The sequence below is a fragment of the Pan troglodytes genome, chromosome 9 (genome assembly GCF_028858775.2).
Source record: "Pan troglodytes isolate AG18354 chromosome 9, NHGRI_mPanTro3-v2.0_pri, whole genome shotgun sequence".
NCBI classification, from domain to species: Eukaryota; Metazoa; Chordata; class Mammalia; order Primates; family Hominidae; genus Pan; species Pan troglodytes.
Genome location: NC_072407.2, coordinates 78710913 through 78736464, shown reverse-complemented (window position 1 = coordinate 78736464; position 25552 = coordinate 78710913). Strand labels below are relative to the sequence as shown.

The following is a 25552-nucleotide window of genomic DNA, read 5'->3' as shown; positions in this document are numbered from 1 at the left end:
TTGCAGCCCGCGCTGGCGTTTCCCGTGAGGTGGCTTAGTCCTGAGCTGTGCGGAGCAGCTCCCCCGCGTGGCCAAATACAGAACAGCGCTTCCAACCCTCAAGAGAAAGGGCGTTTGGGAAGTCGGTCCAGCAGAGCAGATGGGACACAGGCCCAGCTTCTGTTTCCACTCAGTCCTGGTGGGCCTCTCTTTGAGGACCTCCCGCACTATCTAAGACATGGAGGGGGTGGGCTTGTGGCCCCCACAGTACGGATCCCCAGAGGCTCAGCGGAAGCCAGGGCTGCAGGCCCTGAAGTCCATGTGATGAGGGGTCTTCAGGCTCCAGCAAGGAGACCCTCAGCCTTCCTGGGTTTTCTGCAAAAAGGGAGTGCAGTGAGAACCCAGGCCACATCCCAAACAAGTGGTGGCCCTTTTGTGGCTGCGATTGCCGTGCTGGTCAGGACCCAAGTGGGGAAGACGGAAAAGATGCAAAGGAAATCAAGTGTGGACCCCTACCTTGGCAAGGGCTCCCTTCTGTCCTGGGGCCTGGGGGTGAAATTGGCAGCTTTATTATTCAGGGCTACTTCTCTTACTAAGGTAGAGATGCATGTATCTGTGTCTACTTAGACCTTAAGGATGCCACCCAGGGCCAAGGTTAAGATTACAAGCCAATGATGATAAGCAAAATGCGGTCTATCATACAGTGAGTATTATGCAGCCACGAAAAGGAATGAAGTACTGACGTATGCTGCAATAAGGACGAACCTGGAAAGCATTACTCTAAGTCAAAGAAGCCAGACACAGGCCAGGCACGGTGGCTCACCCCTGTAATCCCAGCATTTTGAGAGGCCCGGAGTGGGGGCGGGGTGGGTGGGTGGTCAGGAGTTCGAGACTAACCTGACCAACATGGTAAAACCCTATCTCTACTAAAAATACAAAAATTAACCAGAATACAAAAATTAGCCAGGTGTGCTGGCGGGTGCCTGTAATCCCAGCTACTCAGGAGGCTGAGGCAGGAGAATCTCTTGAACCCAGAGGGTGGAGTTTGCAGTGAGCTGAGTTCATGTCACAGCACTCCAGCCTGGGTGACAGAGTGAGATCCTGTCAAAAAAAAAGAAGAAGAAGAAAAAAAGAAGCCACACACAAAGTACCATGCATTATGTGCATTTGTATGACATGTCCAGAATAGGCAAATCCATAGAGACAGAAAGCAGATTCATGGTTGACTGGGGTTGAGGGAGGGAGGAATGGGGAGCAACTGCTAATGGGTTTATTTCTGGGGTGATAAAAGCGTTCTATAATTCAATGGTGGTGATGGTTACATAACTTGGTGAATATACTAAAACCACTTTATTGTACATTTTTTGAAAGAATGAATTTTATATGTATCTCAATTAAAAAAAAATTCTTTAAAAAAGAAAAAAAAAGGATTATAAGCTGGGAGCCAACCTGCCTAGGTTCAAATTCTAGCTGTACCACTGTGGTGGTTATGAGTCCTGAGCAACTCCCCAACTGCTCCTCTAAAAAAATAGAGATAATGGTCAACATGCTTCTTAGTGCTGTTGCAACATTGAATGACAAAATGTTTGAGAAAGTTCTTTAGGACAACACAGAGAAAGCTGTCGACAGCCAAGTGTGTGGCTCACACCTGTAATCCCAGCTCTCTCAGAGGCCGAAGTGGGAGGATTGCTTGAACCAAGGAATGTGAGTCTGCGGTGAGCCATGATTGCACCACTGCACTCCAGCCTGGGCAACAGAGCAAGACCCTGTATCGGAAAAAGAAAGAAAGAAGAAAACTATCAATACATATTCACAATTGTCAGGGCCAGTGGAGTTGGGTAGGGCAGGACGTTGGTCAAAATGATTGGGCAGACAGGCCGGGAGGGCCATATTAATACAAATCTATCCTCCATTAAAGGGATGTTTTTCATCAGATCAAACTCAGATTTGGTGGCCTTGGCTGTTATTGTTATGAGGGGCAGATTAAAGGGAAATTCTACCTTTGCTAGGCCAGTGGGGATGGGGGTGGGGTGGCAGCAGAGCAGGTGCCCGGGAGTTCCGAGCAGCTCTCCAGGTCTAGAGAACTGTGGGCTTCAGGGCAGGCCACAGTGGAACTGGGCCTGCAAAGGTGACCCTGCCATCTCTGGCCCCAGTTGTGGTGCTGTGGATGCACTCGGCGGTGCTGGGGGGCTTGGAGATGACCACCCTGCTGAGCCGTGTGCCTGGGCCGAGGGCCTGGTGGATGGGAGATTAGTCTTCCTGCCCTATGACATGCTGCTCTTCTCCCTGTCCTACTGCAACTGCTCCTACCTGTCTCTCGGCACTGGTGGACCCCTGCAGGAGGCCTATGATGCAGTGCTCACCATCAGCCAGGAGTCTGGCCCCATAGACAAGGCCTTTGCTGCTGCCCTGCCCGATGGAGAGGTGGCTGCCCACCTGGAGCCAGAGCAGGTAGGTGTGCTCCTCGTGCAGACCCCACATGCCTTGAGTGGGGGTCCGGGGCAGGGGTGCACGCGCTCAGGTAGGTATGCTCCTCGTGCAGACCCCGAATGCCTTGAGTGGGGGTCTGGGGCAGGGGTGCACACGCTCAGGTAGGTGTGCTCCTCGTGCAGACCCCGAATGCCTTGAGTGGGGGTCCGGGGCAGGGGTGCACGCGCTCAGGTAGGTATGCTCCTCGTGCAGACCCCGAATGCCTTGAGTGGGGGTCCGGGGCAGGGGTGCACGCACTCAGGCCCATCTCCACCATGGGCACATGGCCTCTTTTTGACAAAGTATCTCTCTGCCTAGTCCCTGGGTGTGGTCAATCGCTTTCTCCTTCTTGTATGTGTATGTGTATATGTATATGTATATGTATATGTATATGTATATGTATATGTATATGTGTACGTGTACGTGTACGTATATGTATATGTGTATGTGTATGTGTATGTATATGTATATGTGTATGTATATGTATATGTGTATGTGTATGTGTATGTATATGTATGTGTATATGTATATGTGTATGTATGTGTATATGTGTATGTATATGTGTATGTCTGCAGTAGTCCCCCTTATCCACTGGGGACATGTTCCCAGACCCCCAGCGGATGCCTGATGCCATGGATGGTACTAAACTCTATATATGCTGCGTTTCCTATACCTACATACCTATAATAAAGTCTAATTTATAAATTAGGCACGGTAAGAGATTAACAACAATAACTAAATAATAAAATAGAACAATTATAACAATATATTGTAATATGAATTAGTGGATGTGGTCTTTCTGCCTCTTTCAAAATATCTTAGTATTTTGAGACCCTGATTGACTGTGGGTAGCTGAAACCACGGAAAGAGAAATTGCAGATAAGGGAGGACTCCCACATGTCTCTGTTCTTCCCCATATCACTCACCTTTTTGGCCTGCCTTGTCAGTGCTCCTCTGTGTCTCTTCTGCTTCTATTTATCTATCTCCAGCTCTCTCAGTCCCTGAAATTCTCATTTCTGGCCCAGCTGCTCTTTCTCTTATACACATTTCTCCTCTCCTGGCTCTGCATCTCTCTAGCAAATGACAAAGATCAGAAGGGGAAAGTGTTGGGAGCGTGGGAGAGTGGGAGAGAGGGGAAGATTTTCTGTAGTCATTGCTGTGATTCTGAAGAGAGTTAGTGGTGGGGGACGCAGCTGCTGGCCTGGCTTGGCTTACAGGACTCAGTGAACTTGGGTCTCCTGGGGATGCCCGCTTCTTGGTGTTAAGAAGACAGCAGTGCCTGGAGGTGGTGACGGATGTGGATGCTGATGGTGGGCCATTCAGGCAGTCATTTATCTGACAGATGTGGACTGAGTCCCTCTCATGCGCCACTACGTCTAGTGTCAGGAAGACAGTGGTGAACAAGACAGACCTGGCCTTTAAGGAGTTTCTATTCTGTTAGGGCGAGACAGGTGATAACCAAATAACCAGATAACTAAATTCCCATAGTGATAATGCCACGGAGAAAACAGAACAGGATACAATGATAGAGGAGCAGGATGGAGTAGTGGCCAACAAGAGCTAGATGGGCAGGGAAGCCCACTTGGGGGGTGGCACTTGAGCTGAGCTCCAAATAGTAAGGAAGCAGCTAGATGAGCATCTGGATGAAGAGCGACCAGTCAGGGGAAGCAGCAAGTGCAAAGGGCCTGAGGCAGAACGAGCTCCAATTGATGGAGGAAAACGAAGGAGGGAGTGTGGAGTGGCTGAGCTGTCATGGGTGATGAGACAGGAATTTGAGATGAGCTTGGGGCCTGAGCATGTGAGGCTTTGTGGGCCACGAGGAGTCTGAACTTATTGTAAGTAAAATGGGAAACCATCAGTGGGGTTTGAGTAAGAAATGATTTGATTTAAGCCTTTAAAAATCACTTTGGTGGCCTTATGGGGAGAGGCCTGCAGAGGGCTCCTATCCCACGGGGCCTCCCTTCTGCGTGCTCAGCCCTGGCAGTCTACAGGGGGCTTTCCCAGCCTCCGTCTCCCAGGACCCTAGGGCCCCCGGTGCTCCTGTCCGTCCCAGAGCCCCAGCCAGGACTTGTCAAGGCCCTGGGTGCCTCCTGAGAAGGTCCGTTTGAGACTTGAGGAAGAAGCCCATGACCCTGGACGTGCTCCACACCCTGAGCTTCAGGCTCCCCATCTGTATAGTGATGGGGTTGGCCAGAATGACTCCCAGGGGCCCTCCAGCTTTGAAAACAATTCTCCCTGGGGTCTAAATTCCTGTGTGTTCCTGAATCCAAACCATCCCTGAGTCTCAGGCGCATCTGGAAGCGGGCAGCCTTCCAATCCCAGCCCTCTCTGGGCTGCCCCACGAGGACTCTTGGCAACTTGGGAACGTTGCGACTGGGGACCAGCAGATGCATCAGGCCCAGGGGTTCCAGACCCGATCCCGAGGCAGAGGGCCTGTGTGGAGACAGTGTTCAGTGCCCTCCTGGCCCAGCTGGGACTGACAGTGAGACAGAAATGGAAACGGGGAGAGGAAAGGTGACGGCTCCGAGTCAGAGGCCAGACTGAGGCTGGGAGGGGGCGTTGGCATCACTCCCACTGCCCTGCCCCTTCTCTTGCCTCCAGTTTGGGCATCCAGCAGCTGCAGCTGGTGTGGGGCCCCCACCGGATCCTGCTGACAGCCCAGGAGCTCACCTTCATCCATCCACCCCTGAACAGACAGGTGGGTAGGGCAGGGGCTGAGCTGAGTGGGCGGACAGCAGACAGAGGCCCAGTCTACGCTCCTGACCACGGCTGCCCCCTCCACAGGCTGCATGTGGATGGTGAATGGAGAAGTGTGGCGGATGGTGGGAGCCTGAGGTCAGTGGCCCAGGGGTCAGCAAAGAGTCTGCCAGCCCCCCAGGAACCCACCAATGTGGCCCTGTACCAAGCGAGGGCCTCTGCCACCCCCATGCCCAGGCCTAGGCAGCTGCAGTCCGTTTGGGAGAAGCCGAGGGAGCCCATAACCTCTTGGGCCTCTGTATGGCCTACTCCTGTTACAGACTGAGAAACTGAGGCCCAGATAGGAGCAGTGCCTTTCCTGGGTCCCTTGGCAAGTTGGCAGCAGGGCTAGGAGTGGGAAGTAGAACCCCAGCTCCTGGCCCAGCATGGTTCATCATCTGACCTGAAGGAACAGCCAGTTCCCAGGCCCTTGGCCCTCAGTGCTGCCGGTGCGGCTCACCCCAGGGCCTTTCTTAGGGACCAAGGCCAGCCTAGGTCACCCTCCTGCCTGCTTAGGTAAGGTGAGATCCTGGGTCTCCCAGGCCCTGACATGTGGGGGCAGCACCCAGCCCAGGATAGCCTCGGGCAGAGCCGGGGCCACCAGCTGGCAGGGAGGCTGGGCGGTCAGAGGTGAGCTCAGCAAGATCTCAGGACGCTGAGGACGCCGCCATTTCTCAGGTGCTGTCATTCTCAAGTTCAAAAATTCATGGATGCTATGATTCACCTGCACCAAGACTCTCACGGTAGATGAGCCGGGCTAGTTGTTTCTACAGAGGCAACATGAGCTGCTTGCTCCTTCTTTTCTACCTGTCCCCTGAGGGAATTCCATCTTTTTTTCTTTTCTGCTGCAAGGAGGCTTTAATGGTGTTCAAAGAGTGTTTTGTCTGCTTCTCCGAGTCGGCTGACGGGCTGTAGGTGAGGCTGAGAGGCAAAACCCATCAGCGATGGAAGAGAGAAGGCCAAGGTTACAGCTAGCTCTGGACCAGGCCAAGGCAAGGGCAGAGCCCCCACCTGAGACCCCTCCTCTCCCACCCGCCCCTCTCTCCTCACCATGAATCCCCAGGTCACAGAGCTCCCCACCCAAGCAGTTCACAGGGTTAGGGGTGTCATGAGGGCCTGAGGCCTGCAGGGCAAAGCTGTAGACCAGGGGCGAGCATACTTGATACCCACCATCTCATTAAGCCCCTGAGATGTGGGTGGGTGCTATCATCCTCACTTTACAGATGTGGAACCTGCAGCTCAGAGAACTGAAGTCACCCACCCCAGGTCACAGAGTTGGAAAGTGGTGGTGTCAGGACTGGAACTGGAGTCCATCAGCCAAAGCCCGGCCCTTGGCTCTGCCCGGCTTATAGCAAATGTTTCCGCTCACCAGGCTGTGCCTGGCTCAGAACACACAGAAGGAATGCATTGATGGGGAAGAAACTGAGCTGAGAGAGGTAGAGGGGTTTTCCTGAGGTCCCACAGCTGAGGAGCAGCAGCAGCTAAACTCTTGCTCTTCCTTGAACAGGGAGACTGGGTGTGGCTGAAGAAGTGTGAAGTGGGCTCAGACCCTGAGCTGCGCCCAAGCTGCCTCAGCCTCCCGAGGAAGGCAGGGCTGTAGATGGCGCAGAAGGTGGGTGGGGAGTGAGGCTGCTCAGGACACCCTTACTGATCCAGATTGGTCTCAAAGAGGAAATTATTCTTGCCATCGTGATCCTGCCCACTGCCAATGCCTCAATCACAGTGGTTCACTATTGCCGTCACTGTCCCATGCCAGCATCCTTAAAGCCACGTCACCACCCCATAACCCATAATCCCCATAACCACCAGGGCGCAGTGTCCTCCATCAATGCCCTCGCATGGCAACTCATCATGAAGGGACCTCATCCTGCAGCCCCCTCCCTCTACCCATCCTTTCTTTTATTCGCTGTTTACTGAGCATCACTTATGTGCCAGGCACTTATGTGCAGTGTTCTGGGCTTTGGGGATACAGAATGGAGAAGAGAGAAAAAGTCCCCTCCCTCAGGGAGATCCTAAGCACCTGTTATCACTAACCACATAAGCATTTTCACCCCCAAGATCATTACCATCCTGAGAGGCACTGAGGGATGGAGACAGAGCATGAGACTTGAGTCAGGAAGATCTGGGTGAAATCTTGCCCCATGGAACTCTTAGCTTTCCTGTAAAATGGAGCTAGTGATAGCCACCTTCTGGGGGATTATGATTGCAGAGAATGCATGAAATAACTTAGAACTCTTCCTGGCAAATGGTGTGCTTTTGATACATGGTGAATTTTATTGATATCTCCAATATCACCACAGTCTGAAATAAAGTTCAGAAGAATTAAGTGACTGGAAGTTAAGTTAGGCATTTCCCAGTGGGCATCTTGCAACTATGTGAGTAGATTTTTTTTTTTTTTTTGAGACAGGGTCTCGCTCTTTCACCCAGGCTGGAGTGCAGTGGCTGAATCTCAGCTCACTACAACCTCCGGCTCCCGGGCTCAAGCGATCCTCCCACCTCAGCCTCCCAAGTAGCTGGGATTACGGGTGTGCACCACCACACCCAGCTAATTTTTGTATTTTTAGTAGAGACAGGGTTTCACCATGTTGGCCAGGCTGATCTAGAACTCCTGGCTTCAAGTGATCTGCCATTTATCCACCTATTGACTCATTCACCCATTCACCACCCACCCACCAACCACCCATCTACTCACCCATCCATCCATCCACCCATTCATCCACCCACCCATCCACCCGTTCATCCACCCACCCATCCACCCATCCATCTGCCCACCCACTCACCAACCATGCAAACACCCATCCACCAACCACCCATCCACCTACCCAACAACTCACCCACCCACCAACCACCCATCCACCCACTGACCAATCGCCCACCAACCCATCCATCCACCCAGCCACCCACCCATTCACTCATCCATCCATCCACCCACCCGTCTACCCACCAGCCCACCAAGTACCCACTCACCCACCCATTCACCCATCATTCATCCACCCTCCCACCCATCAACCACTCACCCACCCATCTACCTGCCTACCCACAGCTCCCCACCCACCCATCCATCTATTTATCCATCTACCACCCACCACCATCTATCCATGCATACATTCATCCATCCATCCTCCATCCATCCCTCACCACCCACCCATTCATCCATCTGTCTGTCCATCCATACATTCATTCAACATTTCTGATGCCTCTCCATGCTTAGCCTTGTGCTTGGTGCTAAGAGCAGGTGGCCTAGATGTGGATTGCACCTGGTCCAGCCCTCGAACGGCCCCTGAGGGCTGCTAAGGTACCAATTTCCCTGACAGATGTGGGAGCTGCAGTGTGAGAACGTCGCCACCTGCCTGGGCATTTTCGTGATCTCTGGGGAACCTGCTGCGGAAAGAGGTCCTGCACCTAGACTGGACCTTCAAGGCCTCCCTGCTGCTGGATTTGATCTGCATGAGATCCCTCCCTGGGCCTGGCACTGCAGGGAAGTGGGGATGGCAGGGAGACAGGAGATGCTCAGATTTCCCACAGCTGGGCTTTTTCAGCTTTGTCTAATCCAGGGATATCCAAACTGCATGGCCACGGGTACAGGGAGGCAGGAAGGCTTTCTGGGGCTTGTGGGAATTCCGAGAGAACCAGGTTTCCTCTCATTCGTTACAGATCCAATGGACCCCCATTATGTCCATCTCAGGGCGTGAGGTATCTGCACCACCACCATTTCCCTCCTGGCTGCCTCAAGTTCCAAAACTGTGTGGTGGACAGATGCTTTGTGCTCAAGGTCACTGACCATGGTTATGCAGAGCCCCTGGACACTTAGCAGGATCCCCAACCCTGGCCAGCCCCGGAAGGTCAGCTCAGGGATAGGCAGGGGGCTGCCAGTAGGTTTGGGGGCCTCTGTTTAACCAGGTGCTTGTAAGGTGCAGGGAGAGGGAGATCTCCAGTCCTCTGGTATTGGTGACCTTGAGTTGATCGCTCCTCCTCTCTGAACAAGCTGTAGGCTCTTTACCTGTGAATTGGGGAGAATAGATGCACCCGGCCTGGCTTGGGTGGTCAGTAGGTGATGGTGGCGTGGCCCTGCCCTGTGATTGCAGAGCTGCTATGGACAGCTCCTGAGCTGCTGCTGGGGCCTGGGCGCCCTGGGTGGCACACCCTCACAGGGGACATCTTCAGCACTGGCATCATCCTGCAGGAGGTGCTGACTTGGGGCCCACTCTACTGCTCCTCGGGACTCCCAGTGGAAGGTAGGTATCCTCCTCCCCTTGCTTGGCTGTCCCTGGCTAGAGTTTCTGCCTAGTGGGAAGCTCTATGGCAATCAGGAAATCTGGGCCTGAAGACCACATAGACACACACACTAAAGTCTGACCATGAGAACTTGACTTAAACTGGGCAGCCTTTGAAGGGGTGGCCTGCCCCTCCACACCTGTGGGCATTTATAGTCGGGTGGGACGAGAGACTGAGAAAGAGATAAAACACAGAGACAAAGTATAGAGAAACAACAGTGGGCCCAGGGGACTGGCGCTCAGCATACCAAGGACCTGCACCGGCACCGGTCTCTGAGTTCCCTCAGTTTTTATTGATTATTATGTTCATTATTTCAGCAAAAAGGAATGTAGTAGGAGGGCAGGGTGACAATAAGGAGAAGGTCAGCAACAAACATGTGAGGAATAGAATCTATGTCATAATTAAGTTCAAGGGAAGGTACTATGACTGGACGTGCACGTAAGCCAGATTTATGTTTCTCTCCACCCAAACATCTCAGTGGAGTAAAGAATAACACGGCAGCATTACCGCAAACATGTCTCACCTCCCACCATAGGGCGGTTTTTCTCTCATCTCAGAATTGAACAAATGTACAATCGGGTTTTATACCGAGACATTCAGTTCCCAGGGGCAGGCAGGAGACAGTGGCCTTCCTCTATCTCAACTGCAAGAGGCTTTCCTCTTACTAATCCACCTCAGCACAGACCCTTTACGGATGTCGGGCTGGGGGACGGTCAGCTCTTTCTCATCCCATGAGGCCATATTTCAGACTATCACATGGGGAGAAACCTTGGGCAATACCCTGCTCTCAAGGGCAGAGGTCCCTGCAGCTTTCTGCAGTGCATTGTGCCCCTGGTTTATTGAGACTAGAAAATGGCGATAACTTTTACCAAGTATACTGCTTGTAAACATTTTGTTAACAAGGCACGTCCTGCACAGCCCTAGATCACTTAAACCTTGATTTCATACAACACATGTTTTTGTGAGCTCCAGTTTGGGTCAAAGTGGTTGGGTCAAAGTGGCTGGGGCAAAGCTACAAATTAACAACATCTCAGCAAAGCAATTATTTAAAGTACAGGTCTTTTTCAAAATGGAGTCTCTTATGTCTTCCCTTTCTACATAGACACAGTAACAGTCTGATTTCTCTTTCTTTTCTCTGCAGCCTTCAGCAACTCTGCCAGAATAGCAGCTGACCCACTCCAGGGGCTAAGGACATTGTGCTCTGGGTGAAAATCCCCGCCCCTGCCTTCCTCCCCAGTATCACTGCCATGCCTGTAGGTGCTCATGCCCCACCTGCATCTGCCCTCCATGCCCAGCACAGGCTACACAGAGCTCAGCCCTACTCCAGCTGTGTCACTGTCTTACTCTGTGACCTTACACAAACCGCTTACCCTCTCTGAGCCTCAGTGTTGTCATCTATAAATGGGAATCCAGTAACAAATGTGCTAGATCCCCAGCCCCGTGGCCAACGTGGCCAGGCTGCTCAATACCAGGGGGCTTCGTTACCTGCCCAGGCAGGCTCCTTCAGAGCATCTCTGTCCTCACACTTCTGGCTCCCCAGGATAATCACTCACAGCTTCCCCATCGTCACCTGGCCTGTACACACTTTCTCTCTTCCAGCCCCAGTGCCAAGGCCCAACTCCAAAAATGTTTCCTCCCCTCTGTGCTCTCTGTCCGGTCCCTGGACCCCAGACTTCTCTTTCTGTCATCCTCCTGCTGCCTCTTCCCAGTCCCAGGGACCTGGCCCTCCACAGACACCTGGCACCTCGGCCCACAGTGCAGAGCAGTGACGGTGCCGAGCTCACCATCAGCTCCCATCCCAGTGGATAATCTTTAATTCACAGGAGACCCAGCCCCACTGCCTTTCTCCACCACAGCCCTGTGAATAATGAGCATTCCAGGCCCAAATTTATGAGGTGGAGGAGTGGGAAGAAGGGGGGCCTTATAAGACCATTTGTTCAACACTCCTCGGCTGCCTCCCAGTCATCTGCCTCTGAGGAGGGAAGGACTGGCCAGATGGGATCTGCAAGCCATGCCACCAGTGCAAGGCACTCCAGGCCTGGCTCCATCCAGCTTTGGGTGCAGGGACCCAGGCCTGGAATGCTCTGGCCACCCTTGAGGAGGCTGTCAGCCTAGGGCCCACTGCTTCCTGCTGTGTGCTTTCCTAGGCCTCAGGGAGTACAGGGCTCAGGCCACAGGCTCCAGGGAACACCATCCTAAGCCCAGCTCCACACCAACATGCCTCATGACTTTGAGTAAATCCCTTTTAGGCTCCAAGCCTCAGTGTTCTCATCTGTAAAATGGGAACCATGATGTCTGCCTTCCAGCGCAGCTGTAAGGATTCAGTGAAATGCTGTAGACAGAGTGCCTGGCATGCACTGGGTCCTCAATAAATATCTGCAGGGTGATGTGAGGAGCGTGCTAAGGGGGGTCCCAGGCTCTCTCCTGACTCTAACATCTCTTTAGGATCCTGTGGGTGGGGGGGCACTTTGCAGTTCCCAAGGCACTTTCATGTGCATGATTCCATTTGACAACCCTGGGAGATGGCTAATCGCCCCCCTTTTAGAGTTAAGTGAGGCTCAGAGAGTGGAAGGGACTTCTCAGAGGGGAAGCTGTGGACCTGGGATTGGGTGGACATCCCTGGTCCAACCTCAGTATTCTAAAATCTCTTGGTGTCATCCGTGGGGCATCCTCTTAGAGCCCAGCCAGATCCCACCAGAGCTGGATGCTCAGCCTCCTCCCCCAGCCCTCAGCACTGTCCATCAATCATGGCTATGCCTGGGGTGTGGACAGCATGCCTGGCGCAGTGAGGGGAGCATGAGACCTAGCCTGGCCTGGGGCAGGAGTTCCCAGCATGTTCACTTATGAAGACTCCATTTTAATGTCAAAAATGGTTAGAGCCTCTCATGCTACTATTTGACTTCTAATATCCACTAACTGAGAACATACCCAATGATAAAATCGGCTGTGAAATCAGCAACACTTTGAAATGGATTTGTTTGTATTCGTTACAGTGCCATCTGCATACCTTTGAAAATCAGTAGTACATGTGTGCATGTGGTGTATGACTGGTTCCATCAGCACACAGTCTTTTGTAAGCACATACGACTTCCCAGATCCCACGCTCGGGGGCCCTCAGGGTCTAACGCCTGTAGGCTGGGAACCTCTGGGCAGAGGAGATCGTGCAGGCTGGGTGCAAACCAGGCCCCGTTCTAGTGTCTGCTTTTGACTGGCCCTATGTTGGTACCTGATTTCACTCCCAGGAGCCTCAGTTTCCCTGTCTGTAAAATGGAATGGTGACTCCTGCACTATCCCCAACAAGAAGCCAAAAAGGGATGGGAAGGGGACTGAAACCCAGAAAGAAATTTCTCCTCCCTGGCTCCAAGGGCTCCCACCTCCCTCACTCATGAGAGGAGGATCCCGGCCCTCCTCAGAGGAGATTAACCTACTCTGCCTCATGACAACCCTTCCAAATATGTAGTATGGTTATACCCGTCTTCCAGGTGAGGAAGCTGAGGCTCAGAGAGGTGATGCGCCTTGTGCGGACTGTAAATGAGTCATCTAAAGTCCCGCTCTGATCTGTGGACTCCAGAGCCTGAGCTCGGTGTCAGCCCCTCTTCCTCCCAGCCTACTTTAGAATCGCTCGGCTCCCCCTGGCTCTCCAGCAGCCCCCCCGAGGCAGGGGTTATTTCCATCAGTTGTTAGGTGGGGAAACTGAGGCTCAGAGTCATAGCAGAACTAGAGCACTGACTTAGCCTGGTGTGGAGACAGGATGACATGTGGCCAGGTTTTCTTGAGGACAGAATCATAATGATGATGATAATGATAAGCAGGCAGTGTCGTTCACACCTGTGGGGAACCGGCACGCCAGTGTCTGCGTGGCAAGGCTGGAGGAAAGAGCTGCGCTGTCAAGGTTTCAAGATCATTGGTGGGCGTTGTTGGCAACAGAGCAGCGGCAGTTGTTGCGGGGCCTGAGGGTGGGGGAGAGTCTGCCAGGTGCTAACATCCGTCGTCTTCCACCTCAGCACTCCTCTCAAGAAGGCAGTTTATTTGAGACCAGCCTGACTAACATGGAGAAACCCCGTCTCTACTAAAAATACAAAATTATTTGGGCGTGGTGGTGCATGCCTGGAGGCTGAGGCAGGAGAATCGCTTGAACCTGGGAGGCAGAGGTTGTGGTGAGCTGGGATCGCGACATTAAAAAAAAAAAAAAAAGAACAGAAAAAAAAAAGAAAAAAGAAGGCAGTTTATATGCTCATTTCACAGATCGGGAGACTGAGGCTCAGAGAGGTCATTGTCTTCTCCACCATCCCATTGTATTGTGGTGGCAGATCCAGAATTCAAAACCAGCTCGCAGCTCTCCTGGCTCCCAGTTTGAGACCCTTTCCTTGGCCACACCCAGGGTAGACCCAGGAGAACAATAATGCCACATCCACTGGCCAGACATACCCTGGAAACAGGAGCTGAGGAATATCCTCAGGCCCAGAACCTGGCACCGCCATAAGCCTACTCTGCCCACGCTCTCAGGATCCGAGGCCAGGCTCCTTTCATGACCCTTCCCAGGACCCCAGGCCCGCCCCATGGTGTTGGTTGCCGAAATCATCAGGAGGGTGGCATCTCCCCCTCCTCTGTGCCGGCCGCTGGTGACCCCTGATCACGGGCCGCCTGAGTGCATTGGCTGATGAAGAAGTGCTGGGACGAGGCTCCAGAGGACAGACCTAGCATGGACCAGATCTACAGCCAGGTGAGTGCTCCCCAGAGGAGCGGGTGCTCACAAAAAATGGCCCATTCGTTCAGCTCACTTAGCTCAATGCAAGCCCTGTGAGTTCCCTGGGACCTGGAAAGCCATGCAGTAAGGGGCAACCACCCAGCACTGTCACCCCTGAGGTCCGCCTTTTAAGGAGAACTTTCTTAGGACCACAGGTTCCAGGGACGTTTGTCCCATGCCTTCCTGAGTGTCAAGCCCCATGCTGAGGGCCATGCTCCCCTCCTTTCATCCTCGCCACAGCCCTCTGAAGAAACAGTGTTAGTTTCTTGGCTTCGTGGGAGAGAAATGAGGCCTGGAGAGGTGGGGGGACTTGCCCAAGGTAACTGAGAAAGTGAAAGATGGGGCTGGAATCCAACCCAGGTCTGTCTGTCTTTCTGCAGAGCTGCGCCAGGAACCCCGCCTTGTACCAGGCCTTCTGGCACTAGAGGAGAGAGGCCACTGTGGCTGTGGAGACAGTACTACTTCCTGAGTCAGTGAGGGGAAAATGTGAGGGGCCCTGGGGTCCCCCCAGGACTGCCTTGGGGATTTCAGTGGGAGGGGCAAGGCAAGTCTGTGCAAGCTGGCAGGGCAGCAGTGGAGTATGTGAACATGACGAAGCTGGCCGATGGCTTCCACGGGGCCAACCCATCAGACCCAAGGGAACAGTGCCTCCCCTCCCCGTCCTCCACACCCCAGCCATGGTGGAGAGTTGCCAAGGAGTGGTTCAGGGAACAATAAAGGGGTTAGGACAGGTGATGAGAGGGAGAGAGGCAGCAAGGCAGTCCAAGGAGACGCACACAGGTGTCCTTTGAGAAGCCCTGCCCATCCCCTCTCTTCCCACAACCCCTCCCCACTTAGCTCTGGCATCAGGGGTGGTGCCCCCCTCCACAGATGAGAAATCTGGAGCTCAGAGTAAATGACCTCTAAACAGTCACCATAATGGTGGGTAGCAGAGCTAGGGTGAGCAACCAGTTTCTAAAGCACAAGCTTGGAATCTTTCCAGGGGATCGGAGGTTGCCATGGCCAGTGAGGTGGGGAAGGGCTCTTGCCTTGAGTGAGGGGTGACTGTGGGATTCTTGCCCAAGATTCCTGGCCAAGGCCCCACGGCAAAGAAGGCTGAGATGGGCACACATGAATTCCACCTGAAGAAGGGGGGAATGGCATCACACTGTGGGGAGGTGAGGGGTCAGATGCCTGGATTCACATCTATGTGAGAATCCAGTGGATATCATCCCACTTACCCACTGTTTGACCTTGGACAAGTTAATGGTCCTCTTGGGCCTCAGCCTCCCTGTATGTTTCCTGGAAAGATAACTAACCCTGGCCTAACTCTCCAGATAGGTGTGACCATCCAGTGAGATAACTAATTTTTTTTAAATGTAGCTCTTTGAGAAGGAGAGAGTGAGTAAGGTACAAGAGAAAGAACACTGACATTAAAGTCAAAAGGCCTGGGTTTCGGGAGGCAGAAGTTGTGGTGAGCCGAGATTGCGCCATTGCACTCCAGCCTGGATAACAAGAGCGAAACTCTGTCTCGAAAAAAAAAAAAAAAAGGCCTGGGTTTATATTCATTTCATTGTTCAATGCAATTAGATGAGAAAATTAATTTTGGAAAGGAAGAAGAAATATACATAATTCCAAATGATAAAATAATTCAGTGGGGTGCCTGGTGATAAATTAATATAAAAGACTTTAGTTTGAAACTCAGATCCACCACTGTGTGCTCCTTGGCAAGTTATTCCACCTCTCAGATCCTTTGTCTCTTCATTTATGAAATGGTGACCTTCCATGCAGAGGTGACCTTGGAGTTGGCTTCATGTCCTTGTTGGTGTCTCAAGGTCAGCAGCTGTCATGCTCACCTTGTAAAGCTTGTGTCTCTGCTTTTGTTGGACAATACAAAATAGGTGCATTTCAGGGGCTGCTGCCACTCCCTACCTTGCAGACATTTGGCTGAGAGATGTGGCATTAATGGAGGTTGGATGTGCATACCTACACACACACACAACACACACACACACACGTGCACACACACACACGCACACACTCTCACACGTTCAAGATGCTGGATTTTGACAAGCATGGACCCCTTCACTTTGACCATCATTGATTTGCTTCTCTTACTGACTGCACTCTGGGAAGGTGCAAACCACACTGGGTAAGGTTCTAGTAAGTCTTCCTAGGAAAACTGCTGCCAGATGTCCTGTAAGGTTGTTGTTGAAGATGTAGTTTATGATCACACATAAGGGTTCTCATACAAAGAACTAAGAGGCTTTTCTCTTTGCTTGGCACTAGGAGTAGTTGTATTTCTTTTGAGCAATTAGTTTAATGTTTCATTGTCTTATGGACCCCATGGATTGTGTAATCTATATTTCCCTCTTTGCTTTGTTGCTAGGAAGCTCATATCCAAAATGGTGACCAAATTCTAGCATGGATTTTGCATACAGATTTCACTCCTAGATTTACCTTTTTTTAAAAAAAGCCTTTACTCTCCTTTGGTCCTAATATCCTCACACGTTTATTATTTTATTGTGTGGTACTGCTTTTATTCTTCTTCATCATTAAAATTTCGGAGGAACAAAGTAGAAATAGAGACAGATTATACGTATAAATAATCTACATATATTCTTTCTATCTATCCATCCATCCATCCACCTACCCTTCCATCTGTCCATCCATCCATCCATCCATCCATCCATCCAACCATCTGTTCATCCATCCATCCATCCATCCGTCCATCTGTCTGTCCATCTGTCCAACCATCCATCTGTTTGTCTATTATCTATCTATCTATCTATCTATCTATCTATCTATCTATCTATCTATCATCTGTCTGTCTGTCTATCTTTGAGAAGAACAAAGAATCTCACAGCATTGTTGTGAGACCCAGTGCAATAGGGTTGTGTTTGTTAACCATAATGCTGTGCTGGGTACAGGCTCCTTTGCAAAATCCTCTTGCTGCCTGCCCACCCCACACAGAATTAACCCGTTAATCTGGCACAAAGCTGACTGCACTTTTCCCTTGTCAGAGCCACCATCCCCCTGTAATTTACATATCTATTCCCCACAACAATGCAGCTCCTTCAAGCGGGGATTCTGTTTGGTGCATTTCTGTGGCCCCAGACTCCCAGCTGAGGACCAGGTGTGCTGACCTTCATGGATGACTTGGCATTTTTGTTCCATTTTCAGTTCAAAAGCATCAACCAAGGCAAGAGGACCAGTGTTGCTGACTCCATGCTGTGGTTGCTGGAGAAATATTCCCAGAACCTGGAGGACCTGATTCAGGAGCAGACTGAGGAACTGGAGCTGAAGAGAGAGAAGACAGAAAGGCTGCTCTGTCAGATGATTCCCCCGTGAGTGGCCCCTGGACTTGAGTGTGCCTCTAGCCTTAGCTCTAAGCACAGGGCCTGGAATATATTGGGTGCTCAGCAGATCTGGATTCCATGAATTTATTCAATTCACTCATCCATGTTTATTTATCTAACATTTTTCTTATGCAGCACATTATTTTGTTTAGTTAGTTTAGTTAGTTTTGTTTATTACTATTATTTTAGATACAGGGTCTCACTATGTTGCCCAGGCTGGCCTCAAACTCCTGGCCTTAAGTGATTCTCCTTCCTCAGCCTCCCAAAGTGCTGGGATTATAGGCGTGAGCCACTGCACATATTTTTATAGAGCCCTCACCATGTGCCAGGTACTCTGTTGGGCATGTGAGTAGAATTTCTGCTCTCTCACATCCTTGGGAGCAAGGAGCTGGGCACAATGCTTCCCCCACCCCAATATCACTTCAGAGGAAGTCATGTCCAGAGAGGGCAAGTATTCACTCCAGGGCAGTCAGCACTGCAGCGGACTTGAACCAGATCTGCTGATGCTCAACACAGTTTCCTCTCAAATATCCCTTCCTAGCCTCCAAACTGTCAAAAATAGACCCTCATACCTTATGTGTCTGGCCCCTCCCATCCCTTCAGGTCTGTGGCTGAAGCTCGGAAAATGGGGGCAACTGTGGAACCAGGGTATTTTGACCAGGTTACCATATACTTCAGTGACATTGTGGGTTTCACCATCATCTCAGCCCTGAGTGAACCCATTGAGGTGGTGGGCTTGCTCAACGATCTCTACATGCTGTTTGATGCTGTTCTGGGCAGCCATGACCTGTATAAGGTGAGAATACCAGGAGGCTGGCATTCCATTCCTCCCTTTACTACTGTGCCTTGATGGTACAATTACTTCCATTCATTTATTTATGTATTTATATCAGCTAGCTATTGCTGTATAATAAATACCCCCCCAAACTCAATAGGGTAAAATGATAAGCATTTATTATTGTTCACAAACCTATGGGGCCACCAGAAAGTTCTTCTGGACACACTCATACATCTGTGGTCAGCTATGGGTGAGGTAGCAGCTCTGCTGATCTCAGTTGGGTTCTCTCATGTCTCTGGAGCCTTGTGGAACTCAATTCTGTTCCACAGTCTATCTTCCTCCAGCAGGCTAGTCCGGGATTGTTTACATGATGTGGCAGGGTTCTGAGAGAGAGGACAGAAGTACACAAGGCTCTTGAGATCTAATCTGTAATATGGGATCAGGCATATTACAATTTCTGATGTATTCTATTGGTCAAAATGAAAGACTAGCTCAGATTCAAGAGCTGAGGAAACAAAGTCCACCTCTTGATGGAAGAAGCTTCAGAGTCCCATTGCAATGGGGTGAACATAGAGGGGGTGGAGGATATGGGCCATTTTGCATTTAATGGACCACAGTGTTTACTTGTCCATTGTCCATCTATCCATCCCTTTACAATCTTATCAGCAGGCTCTTCTGTGCCTGACCCTGTGCTGGGCATGAGCAGACAGATGACTCAGCTCCCAATCCTATGCTCAAGGAGCTCTCAGTCCTGTAGGTAAAAGATAATGACCCGCAGTGAAAGTAATAATCCTGGGAGGCAGAGGAGGCTGAGAGGGCCCCAACCCAGCTAGGGGTAGATGTGTAAAGAGCAGGGAAGACTTCCTGGAAGAGGTGCTGTCTTCCCAGCATTGTCCCGTCTGGGAGTGGCAGTCCTAAGCAGGCAATGGGGGAAAAATATGCTAAAGCCTGAGGCTTCAGAGGGCCTGGTGAGTGTGGCAATGCTGAATAAGCTGGGCTGGCTGGACAGGAATGGGCCAGGAGTGGGGAGTTGGGGGCACTGGAGAGAACAGCAGAGGCCTCAGCAGGGCCTTCAAACCCCTCCCTGTGCACCTCTCAGTCCTGGGTTTGAGCCCCAGCCTGGCCACCAGCTTCTGTGTGGCTTTGGGCTGACAGCTTCCCCTCTCTGGGCCTCTGTTTCTTTGACAGTGAACAGGAATGGTGAGCACAGTCCTGGGGGTGTTCACGGAGGATGGGAGGATCCTGTCCCCCATGCGCAAGTGGGTGTCAAGCATGGAGTGTGAGAGGTAGTCACCTCCTGCCCGCCACTCCTCCACTCTACCCATGCTGTGGGGACCTTCCAACCCCAACCCTTCTCCTCGTTCTGATCCAGGGGGTCTGGGGGCAGCTTCAGACATGGTAGGGAAGGTACGGAGGGAGGTCCCAGGAAACAACACACCAAGGCTCTATTGGCCTTAGCCCTAATTTGTGACTCACCAGCCCTGTCCAGCCACGGCCCTCCACAAAGGCAGAGGCAGGGGAGGGCCAGGCCCTGAGGGCTGAAGCCAGATTGAAAAGGATGCCTTGGGAGGAATTTTCCGAGGACACGATGAACTCTTTGAGATGCCAGACAATCTGCTGATAGCATTATTTATAGTACCCCAACAACAATAATCACCAACACTTATTGAGTGTTTAGTGTATACTGGATGCTAGTATTAAATGCTTTATATGTATCAGCCCATTTATTCAGCAAAACAATTTACGAGGTATGAAGTGGTACTGCTAATTTATATATGAGGAAAATGAGGCAGCAGAGGCCAAGTGGCTTATTCGTTAACATCATCCTAGTGGGATCTGAGGCCAAGATTTGAACCTGATTATGCTGGTCCAAAGGCCCTTCTTCAGGGAGGCTCACCATCCCCATGACATAGACATCCTCAGGATAAAGCTGTGGGTTCATAATGGCCCACAAGCCCTCCAGGAGCTGCCCTACCTACCTCCCCAGTTGTGTCTCCAGCCGCTCCACCTCTGCAGGCCTCTGGATCCTCACACATGCCTCGCTGTCTCTAGCCACCAGGCCTTGGGACCTCTGTTTCTCCTCCTGGAGCAGCACTCTCCCTCCTCTTCACCTAGCTCCCTCCTGGCCGTGTGTCTGGTCTCGGGTTAGCCTTCTCCCCCTCCTAGATACAGTTAGGGGCACCTGTTTGATGCTCGCATAACTCCCTCTACATTGCACTTTATGTTTCCACACTGAATTACTCCCCAGTGGCCGGCAGTGTTCAGCACATCATAGATCCTCAGGAAATGTGTGTTGAGGGAATGAGGAGGACATTGAGGCACAGAGAGGGAAGTGACCCACCTAAGGTCACACAGCTGGCCGGCAGCAGAGCCAGGACAGGAACCTATGGCATCCACCATGGTGCTCCATCCACTGCACCATACTGACCGACACACACCCACAGGGACCTGCACCACTGACACCCAAGGGTGCAGCTTCCCTCCTGTTCCCCACTCAGGACCTTAGATCCCCGCCCTGGCCTGCGGTTCCAAGGCGTTCCTGAGTTTCCCTCTTGCCTCCAGAGCCACCCTGGCCCCACAGCCCCAGGAAAACATTCCTCATCTCATCTCGCTGAGCCCCACAGCTTTGATCTGCCCTGAGTCACCCCGGCCTTATGTCTTCCTCCACTGCTAATCTTTCCTCACACATGTGTCCCCTGGCTCTGAATCATCCCTTCTCATCTGCTCTGAACTCTGGCCAGGAGGTCTGCATCTTTCTGGCAGAATGAAATGAAATCAAACAAGGCCCACACAACCCTCCAGATGTGGGGAAAGAGGAGGCCCCTTCTTCATGGTGTGCAAGCGTCTCTCATCACTCACGCCATCCACCTTGGTTTCCCCTTCGTCCCCAACAGGATCTGGTTACTGCTCTTTAATCCGGTCTGGGTTGGGAGGCAGCCAGACAATCATTTCCTGGTTTTGCAGGGGTCTGCAATTCCCTCCCACGCTCGCTGAGTGTGCACTTTCATGGACATGACTCCAGAGCGGAGCCGCTGGGGACTGTCACGGAGGCAAGGCCTCAGCCCCACCTGTGGCTCAGCCAGGCGTAAGTCTTGCCCTGGCCCTACTGCCAAGCCACCCTGGGCACGTCACCTCTCTGAGCCTCAGTACTCCACTTATAAAACAGGGATGAAAGTGTCTCTGGTTTAGGATTGCTCTGCAGATTAAGGAATGTGAGAGAAAGCACCATTGGTCATTTAGGCACCACCTTAACCTTGAGCACCTGCCACATGCCAGATGCTGAAAGCACAGAGGGAAAGGGCAGCATTAGTTAATCACCTACAGAGGGCTAAGTTGGCTGGGGAAATTTCACAAGTGATCTCATCTAACCCTTTCAGTGCCTGTCAGGGGTATGGATTACTATCTCTACTGTACAGATGAGGATGCAGGCACAGGGAGGGTAAATGACTCACCCAGGGTCACACAGCAAGTCAGTGGTGGGGTTAGAATTCACATCTGTGTTTGATAGTATGGACCCTTTGCTTGCACCTCTCCCCTGGCTGTTTCTCCCATCTGTGAAGGGAACCACTGCCTCACTTACAGCTGAGAGCCCACTATGATAGGCAGCTTTGAGTACATCACCTTTACGAGTCCCCGGAGAGCATGCCTGTGCCTGGTCATCTTTCTGTCTCTAGGGTTAAGGAGTGAATGTTAATCACCCTGCATGTTCCCTTCCAGCTCAGGCATCAGGCAGGTCAGCAGCTTAGAGATCAGCTTTAGCAGATCGGAGAATGTGGGCTGGTTGTGTGGCCACTATGAGGCTTTCTACTCCTCCCCTCTAGTCTGGACTGTGGGGGCACACATCTGAGGCAGGGCTGGGTCCCCAGAGCTGGTGCACCGTCCCTGAATCACAGCTGCACACCCAGCAGGCAGGGTGGGAGCAGAACCTCCTCAAAAGAGAGAGAGAAAGGGCACAAGCCATGTCCATCAAGAGGCAGCATAGTGCACAGACTCTGGAGCTGGACTGACCAAGTTCAAACCCACGCACTGGCTACAAGTGACCATGGCAAGTGACTTAATGCCTCTGACCCAGTTTTCACCTATAACATGGCCTTAGTAATAGTACCCACATCCCCGAATTCTTGTGACGATCTAATGCGTTCATAATTGTAAAGGGTTTGGGACTGTGTCTGGCACATAGTAAGCACTATACGAGTATTTAAGAGGCACTGAGTCCTTTTTCCAGTCTCGCCAATCAAGTAAGGCATTCCACCTCCTGCGGTGAGGAAGAAGAGAGAGAAGGGAAAGCCAGGAGTCTCTCAAAATTTTCCCTCCTCGGGAGTGGAGTAGAAAATCTCTTTTGTGGAAAGGTGCACAGCTTGGGGCAGCCCTGCCACCACCCCCGCCACTCTTACCACCAGCCAATGAATGCTGGGTGGACAGCAGCAGGCAGGCCGCAGGGCGAGAGAGCAGGCCACAGCCCAGAGGAGGGAAACATCTTTCTCACAGCTGGGGACTGGGAAGATTCTGTGCCCTAGATCACGTGTGAGCGGGACCGATGGAGGGGTGGGATTTCAGCAGTTAGAGACTGGGGATAGCTTTTCAGGCAGAGGGACCTGGCAGACGTGAGCAAGCAGTAGGTGTCTCTTGAAATGGTAGAAAGGGTTTCTGTCTGGCTGAAGCATGGGGAACCAGAAGCAACTGTTAGAAAACGTCAGGAAATCCTGCAGATGAAGGAGGCCCTTGATAGCTAGGCCAGGGGGCCTGAATTTTAAGCCATGGCCATAGGGAGCAAATTGAAGTGCATATCAGAGCGGAATGTGATGTGATTAGGGCAGATCACTTTTTGGTGGTGAGGTGGAGGACAGTCGGGGTGAGGGAGAGATCGCAGGGTCGTGGGGGCGTTGGTAGTGGGGCACAGCCCACACTTGCATGTTGCATGAGAAATTTTTTGAATTACAGCGCCCCCTAAGGGCTGTGGAGCATCACGATTCTTGTGTACCAGGGGCTAAGTGCAGAAGTGCCTGGCAAGGGAGGCTCTGCCGCCCAGGCCCAGTGAAGCCAACATGTACTTGCTGTAGGAGGAACAGTGCAGGAGCCGGGAAAGACTCAGAGGGTAGAGTCACTGTCTTCACCCTGGCAGGCTTGGCCTGTGGCAGGGGAGAAGGCTATGCTTCATTCACATCTGTGTTCCAAGCACCTAGAACAGGGACTTAGGAACAGAGGAAGGTGCTTAGGAAAGGTATATGGGTCCAGTTCAGGGGGTGGAGCTGGAACCAGCCGGTGAAAGGCAGGTTTTAACTCAACTCAAGTTTTGAAAATCAGAGTTGCAGCTGGGGGCAGTGGCTCACACCTGTAATCCCAGGACTTTGGGAGGCTGAGCCAGGCAGATCACCTGAGGTCAGGAGTTCAAGACCAGCCTGGCCAACATGGTGAAACCCCATCTATACAAAAAATACAAAAATTAGCCAAACATGGTGGCTCACGCCTGTAGTCCCAGCTACTTGGGAGGCTGAGGCATGAGAGTCACTTGAACCCAGGAGGCGGAGGTTGCAGTGAGCTGAGATCACGCCACTGCACTCCAGCCTGGGCAACCTTGGTAAAAAGAAAGAAAGAAAGAAAGAAAGAAAGAAAGAAAGAAAGAAAGAAAGAAAGAAAGAAAGAAAGAAGGAAGGAAGGAAAGAAAGGAGGAAAGAAAGGAGGAAAGAAAGAAAGAGGAAAGAAAGAAAATCGGAGTTGCCTAAAGAGAGAAGTGGCTACTGAAGAAGGAGAGACTTTCCTATTGAGGGATGTGAGTGGGCAAGGACAGCAACTGGGGTGGGGGAAATTGGGTGGGTGACCAACAAAGCACCTTCCAGTTAGGAGATTCCAAAACCGTGATGATGAGGAGGAGGACGACAGCAGCCTCTGTGTATTCAGCACTGGTATGCCTGCTTCTGTAAATACTTCACCTCTAACATTCATTCCACATAAGAGGAAACTGAGGCTCACCCAGGTGAAGTCGTCCAGGTAAATGGCAGGGCCAGGGCTTGAACCTACATCTGTCTCATTCCAAAACCTACATTCTTTCCAGTACACCTTTGGAAGGCCAGCAGGGTTTGGAAAATTGGAGGCGTCCTCTAAATATATACGGTCCTCTCCAAATTAATCCCTGATCTGCCAGTATGGCCTTGAGCAGATGGGGTACCCAGGTCTGCCACCAAGGAGCTCGTGGACTGAGGCCAGAGACAAAAAAAAAAAAAAGCCACTGTCACCTGGAATACAGACAAAGGTGATCTGAAATGTACAGATCCAATCGTTGCTAAAGTGCTTGGCACTGGAGGCCTGGCAAAGATGGCACTGCGGGCCAGAGACCCACGGGGCAGGTTGGGACTCCCAAGAAGCAGCCATGTGTAGCAGAATGTGTGGTGGGCCAGCGAGGATATGTTCTCACGCTGGATTGTGAAGGCTGTGGTTTCTAGGTGGAGACCACTGGGGACGCCTACATGGTGGTGTGGGGGCTGCCTCAGTGCAATGGGAGTCAGCATGCGGCCGAGATCAATAACATGGCTCTGGATATCCTTGGCTCTGTGGGTGACTTCTGGAAGAGGCATGCACCCAACGTGCCCATTTGCATCAGGGCTGGCCTGCATTCAGGTATGGGCTAGGGGCCTCCAGGGTGAGGGGGCCACATCCATCTCCCAATCTTCCCTGGGGTGCTGGCTGAGACGCCTCCAGTGGCATGCTTCTGGATGTCTGAGATTCTAAAACTCTATAGTAAAAACATTTTATGTTTCTTTTTCCTTACATTATTTTGAGGTCCTAATTATGTTATAAATAAGAGAGTCTGGCCGGGCACGGTGGCTCACGCCTGTAGCCTGAGCATTTTGGGAGGCCCAGGCAGGGGGATCACAGGAGGTCAGGAGTTTGAGACCAGCCTGGCCAACATGGAGAAACCCTGTCTCTACTAAAAATACAAAAATTAGTTGGGCGTGGTGGTGCACGCCTGTAATCTCAGCTACTCGGGAGGCTGAGGCACAAAAATCGCTTGAACCCGGGAGGTGGAGGTTGCAGTGAGCCAAGATGGAGCCACTGCACTCCAACCTGGGCAACAGAGTAAGATTCTGTCTCCAAAAAAAAAAAAAAAGAGAATATGTGATGCCGATAGTCTGATGGAAGAGGCAGGACAGAAACCTTCTGTGGTCATGCAAACAACCAAATGATTGCTGGGATGGGTCTGGGAGAGCCCTCAGAGTCATGAGTATACCCTTC

The 25552-nt window shown here is 51.7% G+C and overlaps 1 pseudogene; it reads left to right on the top strand.

The window, feature by feature from the left end:
• Window positions 1-217: 217 nt before the first annotated feature.
• Window positions 218-25552, top strand: part of LOC451435 (guanylate cyclase D-like) — a 35672-nt pseudogene continuing 10337 nt past the window's right edge.